The sequence below is a fragment of the Oncorhynchus masou genome, chromosome 32 (genome assembly GCF_036934945.1).
Source record: "Oncorhynchus masou masou isolate Uvic2021 chromosome 32, UVic_Omas_1.1, whole genome shotgun sequence".
NCBI classification, from domain to species: Eukaryota; Metazoa; Chordata; class Actinopteri; order Salmoniformes; family Salmonidae; genus Oncorhynchus; species Oncorhynchus masou.
In genome coordinates, this window is record NC_088243.1 from 23890526 (window position 1) to 23897265 (window position 6740).

At 40.3% G+C, this 6740-nt stretch overlaps 1 protein-coding gene across 2 annotated transcripts in view; it reads right to left on the reverse strand.

The window, feature by feature from the left end:
* LOC135525725 (syntaxin-binding protein 6-like) overlaps positions 1–6261 on the reverse strand; it is a 119813-nt gene extending 113552 nt beyond the window's left edge. The window contains exon 1 of one of the 2 annotated variants that reach the window (XM_064953524.1): positions 6021–6261. The gene's annotated coding sequence lies outside the window, so the exon portion shown is untranslated. The remainder of the gene's footprint in view (positions 1–6020) is intronic. The other variant, XM_064953525.1, reaches the window with a different exon arrangement.
* Between the last annotated feature and the right edge of the window lie 479 nt (positions 6262–6740).

Consider the following 6740-nt stretch of genomic DNA (forward strand, 5'->3'; position numbering starts at 1 on the left):
GAAATTATTTTGTATCCATCTAATTAATTTATATATTTTTTAGACTTGCTACATAATAATTTGACTTAAAATTGAGCATTGTTTTTTTATATTTTACCAAATCCAATACGCTAGGCTTTAAATGGTGACATTCTAATATTGTGGGATGGCAAGAATACAGTAACATGCACATCGGCATGAACTAATGACCAGTAAATTGCAACACACTGGGTTCTTTGGTTTTGGAGAGGGGCCAACAAGCCCTGCGAAACAAGGTTTCCAGGCCTCCTGAGTATCCCAGTGCTAGCTGTGCCACCAGAGACTCTAGGTTCCAGCCCAGGCTCTGTCGCAGCTGGCCGCGACAGGGAGGCCCATGGGGCGACGCACAATTGGCCCAGCGTCGTCCGGATTAGGGAGGGTTTGGCCGGCAGGGATATCCTTGTCTCATCGCGCACTCGCGACACCTGTGGCAGGCCGGGCGCAGTGCACACTGACCAGGTCGCCAGGTGTACGGTGTTTCCTCCAACACATTGGTGCGGCAAGCTTCCGGGTTGTATGTGCATAATGTCAAGAAGCAGTGCGGCGAGGTTGGGTTGCATTTCAGAGGATGCATGGCTCTCGATCTTCACCTCTCTCGAGTCCGTACGGGAGTTGCAGCAATAAGACAAGACTACCAAGAGGATACCACGAAATTGGGGAGAAAAAAAAGCGTAAAAAAAACGGTTTCCACAAGTGCTTCAAGACATGTATTCCATAGATTCAGTTTGCCAGTTAGCCGTTTTAAAGTTGGGCGGTATCAAGATTTATATCGTCACACCATCCTTCTCTCATCCCGGGATTTACAGTATTAGTGGCTTAGGGGGCGCAAAAACAAACGCAAAAAAGACCATTGGGCATCTTACCAGAATCCTAACAATTTGCATAAGTAATAGCAAATTTCTATGGCGGCTGCTAGCAAAATAATGAATCGCAAATACAGGCAATCCAGCTCAAGTTATACATATATAGTTAGGAGCTACTGAATGTAATTTGTGTTGAGTTTGGACATTGACAAACAAATGTGAGCGAGAGACATTGTGCAAATGAATAAAGCATGCTTGTCTGAAGGAAGAACAGCACTGGCTCTGAAGCAGCATGTGTACACGCTGTGTCTGTGTGAAGTCTGTAGTCGCTAGGGTAACAGGCCTGCCTGCTCTGCTCAGAGAAGATGGGGGAGGAGCAAGAAAAACAAGAACAGGAGAAAAAAAACACAAGGAAATAAAAAGATGGCACATTTAACTCATCCAAAGGGCTTAGACTTCTCAAACACAGCAGAAAGCTTAAACAATATGGTGCCCCATCACCTTATTCAGTAACTGATTTAGATGACCCCTAAGTTTAACTTGCTAGTTGTGTTAAAGTAGAATTCTTAATTTTTCTTTCTGGGAAAAAAAATAAAAACACAAATCTCTTGCTGCGTTTTGTAAACACAGATCTAAATTGCTTCTCATTGTAATTTCTGCTCGGCATCAAACTACTTTTGTGCTTAAGTTGCACTTCTTCACTCGGACGAGAATTCACAAACTGGCATTCTATTAGCAGACAGCACTCTGACTGATGTGTAGCTACTTCTCTCTGGCACTTTTCTCAGTGTAGCCAGCCTACTTTTCTCTAGTAAAATGCAAGGTTAACTTGAAACAAAACATTAGGAAATGTAGCTGGCTACATTCTTTCTATGAAAACATCAGAAATATGATGACCATCAAATCAACTTTATTTATATAGACCTTCGTACATCAGCTGATATCTCAAAGTGCTGTACAGAAACCTAGCCTAAAACCCCAAACAGCATACAATGCAGGTGTAGAAGCACGGTGGCTAGGAAAAACTCCCTAGAAAGGCCAAAACCTAGGAAGAAACCTAGAGAGAAACCAGGCTGTGTGGGGTGGCCAGTCCTCTTCTGGCTGTGCCGGGTGGAGATAACAGAACATGGTCAAGATGTTCATAAATAACCAGCATGGTCAAATAATAATAATCACAGGCAGAACAGTTGAAACTGGTGCATACAATGGCAAGAAAAAGTATGTGAAACCTTTGGAAATACCTGGATTTCTGCATATATTGGTCATAAAATTTGATCTGATCATCTAGGTCACAACAATAGACAAACAGTCTGCTTAAACTAATAAACAATATGTTTTCATGTCTTTACTGAACACACGCAGTGCAGGGTGGAAAAGGTATGTGAACCCTTGGATTTAATAACTGGTTGACCCTCCTTTGGCAGCAATAACCTCAACCAAACGTTTTCTGTAGTTGCGGATCAGACCTGCACAACAGTCCGAATTAATTTTGGACCATTCCTCTTAAAAAAAAAAAAAAACTGTTGCAGTTCAGCAATATTCTTGGGATGCCTGGTGTGAACTGCTCTCAAAGTCATGCCACAGCCTCTCAAATCGGGTTGAGGTCAGAACTCTGACGGGGCCACTCCAGAAGGCGTATTTTCTTCTGTTGAAGCCATTCTGTTAACTTACTTGTGTTTTGGGTTGCTGCCCTGTTGCGTCACCCAACTTCTGTTAATCTTCAATTGGCAGACAGCCTATCATTCTCCTGCAAAATGTCTTGATAAACTTGGGAATTCATTTTCCCATCGATGATAGCAAGCTGTCCAGGCCCCGAGACAGCAAAGCAGCTCCCTCCACCATACTTTACAGTTGGGATGAGGTTTTGATGTTGGTGTGTTGTGCCTTTTTTTCTCCACACAGTGTTGTGTGTTCCATCTAAACTGTAGTTTCATCTTTCCACATAATGTTTTGCCAGTAGCGCTGTGGAACATCCAGGTGTACTTTTGCAAACTTCAGACGTGCAGCAATAGGTTTTTTGGACAGCAGTGGCTTCTTCCATGGTGTCCTCCCATGAACAACATTACTTCACAGATCATAGACTCAGAGATGTTAGCATATTCCAGAGATTTCTTGAAGTCTTTAGCTGACGCTAAGATTCTTCTTAACCTCATTGAGCATTCTGCACTATGCTCTTGCAGTCATCTTTGCAGGACGGCCACTCCTAGGGAGAGTAGCAATAGTGCTGAACTTTCTCCATGTAGACAATTCATCTTACCGTGGAAGAGATACTTTTGTAACCGTTTCCAGCTTTATGCAAGTCAACAATTCTTAATCTTGGGTATTTTGAGATCTTTTGTTCGAGGCATGGTTCACATCGGGCAATGCTTATTGTGAATAGCAAACTCAAACTTAATAGGGCAAGGCAGCTCTAACCAACATCTCCAATCTCGTCTCATTGATTGGACTCCAGGTCAGCTGACTCCTGACTCCAATTAGCTTTTGGAGAAGTCATTAGCCTAGGAGTTTACATACTTTTTCCAACCTACCATGTGAATGTTTAAATTATGTATTCAATATAGAGAAGAAAAATACTATAATTTGTGTGTGTTATTAGTTTAAGCACACTGTGTTTGTCAATTGTTGGGACTTGTGAAGATCAGATCAAATTTATGCAGAAATCCCGGTGTTTCCAAAGGGTTCACATACATTTTTTTGCAAAACTACAGTGGCAAGGAAAAGTATTGCTTTTTCATTGTAAGCTCATGTACTTGTGTAGCTGCACTTTTGTTGTCATTTGTTGAAAATGAAGCTATTTTCTGCCGAATGAGTTGCACTAATGTATTTTCTGTGAAGGAAAACTATAGTTGCACGTCCCTGATCACTATGGAAGCAGGTGAAATGAAGAACGTGGTCTGCTTTATCGCCTAACGTATTGCACAAGTTGACTGCAGGTATTTACTTAAAAAGTAGCTACAAATATTAAAATGTATTGATAAACATTAAAGAAATAGTTTCAACAGAATTGACGGTATTAAAAAAGAAATCCCGTGGCCAATTCCAAATACCCTGGTATATATTGTAATGTTCCATAGGGTCATCCTGTGTGGTACCCTATTGTATTTGAAGTGAAAATGTGGAAAATATATCTCTGTGTGCATGCGTGAGAGAGAGAGCGAGAAGAAGCAGTCAAAGTACAGAAGCACACTGCACTACCTACTCCCTTTTCAAATCAGCTGTCAGAGTTGCATTGTTACTCCTACACAATAGCATCTGGCCATCAGCTCTGTAAATATTATGTTTTTCCTTGTGGAAAAGCAAACCGCCTCCCATTACTGCATTCAACACAATAATTTCATATGAACAGGACGTCCTGGGTTTTTATATTTTTCAAAGTCAAATACAAAACATACAATGAAGACTCAAATGGCTTTCCCTTTGGTTGTTGTGGGTGGTATGAACCAACTGTCATACACATCAAATCCCACACATATGAATTGCTTTATCAATAGCCTGACTTTGATATTTGATCGTATGACAGTTAATTTCTTAATATACAGATGAGCACATAACAATGAGCTTCAGTTTATATGAAAATATAGTTTTTATAATAAAGCATCTGTATATGAAACTAGCATGATGCACATGTATGACAATTATTTGCGGGTAAACAATCAATAAGAGAAACACGTTTTAATGAGATATTGTCCCTTTGTACAATACAGGTGCATGCAGCTGCATAATACGTGCATTATGCAGTATAGCCTAATTGAAATATTGTCCATGCTATTCCATATACACACAAAAGTATGTGGACACCCCTTCAAATTAGTGGATTAGGCTATTTCAGCCACACCCGTTGTTGACAGGTGTATAAAATCAAGCACACAGCCATGCAATCGACAAACATTGGCAGTAGAATGGCCCGTACTGTAGAGCTCAGTGACTTTCAACCTGGCACCGTCATAGGATGCCACCTCGTCAAATTTCTGCACTGCTAAAACTGCTCCGGTGAACTGTAAGTGCTGTTATTGTGAGGTGGAAGTCTAAGAGCACCAGCTGCACAGCCACACAAGCTCACAGAACTGGACCGCTGAAGCGGTAGCACTAAAAATCGTCTGTCCTTGGTTGCAACACTCACTACCGAGTTCCAAACTACCTCTGGAAGCAAAGTCAGCACTATTTGTGCTTTTATTTCCTTTTTCAGCTTGTCAATGCCACCGTGAACAAAGCGTGGTCCATACAGAAATGGTCTGTCGAGATCAGTGTGGACGAACTTGACTGGCCTGCACAAAGCCCTGACCTCAACCCCAAACAACTTTGGGATGAATTGGAACGCTGACTGAAAGCCTGGCCTAATCACCCAACATCAGTGCTCGACCTCACTAACGCTCTTGTTGCTGGCTGAATGGAAGCAAGTCCCGGCTGCAATGTTCCAACATCTAGTGGAAAGCCTTCCCAGAAGAGTGGAGCCTATTATAGCAGAAAAAGGGAGGACCAACTCCATAATTAATGCCCATGATTTTGGAATGAGATGTTCTATGAGCAGGTGTCCACACACTTTTGGTCATGTAGTGTAGCTTGTGACAAAAGCCTCCATTTCAGATAATTAAATAAGATCGCAGGCTACTTGAAAGTTTAACAATTATGTATTTTAGCTAGTGTTCAAAACACCAGCTCAAGCTTCATCTTCAAAACTGTTAGCAAGGCTTCAGACTTCAAAATTAGGAAGTTCGAAGCTGTATTTTGCAAGACTCTATAGTTACTACTATGTATAATTTGAACAGACTTCACTCTGACAAGTGAGACGTTCAATGAAATACAATTAGTCTCAGCCTTCATAAAACCCTAAATACTATTTACCATAATACAGCTATTTATATTTGACATAAAATTAAGTATTCAAATCCTGAATAATCCATTGAATGAATAATTTGACGTGCGCAATAGTTCGTAAAAAAATGTTGAGCAAGTTCTGGGATATATTTAGATGATTGTTGTAACAGACTCGGTGGAGACGGAGCAACACGCGCACCCTGTCACACACAGGACTCCGCGCTCGAATGTCAATAGTTGGACGAATGTAAATCTAAAACGTAGATAAATTATGACAGCATTTTTACTTGCATTGCATTTGATATACATGTGTATATTAAATTCGTATCCTATGAAAACCTGAGAGTAAATAGAACAGATCAAAGTAATTCTCAAGTAACTCACCACTTCTCGTTTGACACTGTTCCAAGTGTCAAAGCCTCAGTAAAGGTTATTACCGTGAGTCAATGTACTTTTACTTGACAATTCGTTCCTGTTATCTAATCAAATTGAAAGGTAGCATTTCGTTTTTGACATGGTATTAGCCTAATTTCGCTCAACAGTCGTATTTCAAGGAAAGACAGAGTCTCTATCGCTCGCGGAGCAACAACTGCAGTCTCGATAGAAAAGCAGCAGCAGGTTCTCAGCAAGTCTTCCAAACCGCTAGTCACGTGGAGTAGACCCTATGTAAATGCAATGTGCATTTTATTTGAGTCTCTAACATAAGTAAACAAATGATTGCCATGATAGGGAATTAAAGTTGTTGAACTTTGAATTAGATTCCTTGCTATGTCCTTCCATATTTCCTTGCTTTGCTTAATATCAAATCTGATATTTTTATTTGATTTATTTAACCTTTATTTAACTAGGCAAGTCAGTTAAGAACTAATTCTTATTTACAATGACGTTTACAATGATGGCCTACAAAAATGCATCCTGCTGGAATGGGGCTGGGATTAAAAATAAATAAAACAATAAAATATAAATTAGGACAAAACACATATATTGACAAGAGAGAACACTACATAAAGAGAGACCTAAGACAACAACATAACACAGCACAACATGGTAGCAGCACAAAACATGGTACAAACATTATTGGGCACAGACAACAGCACAAGGGAA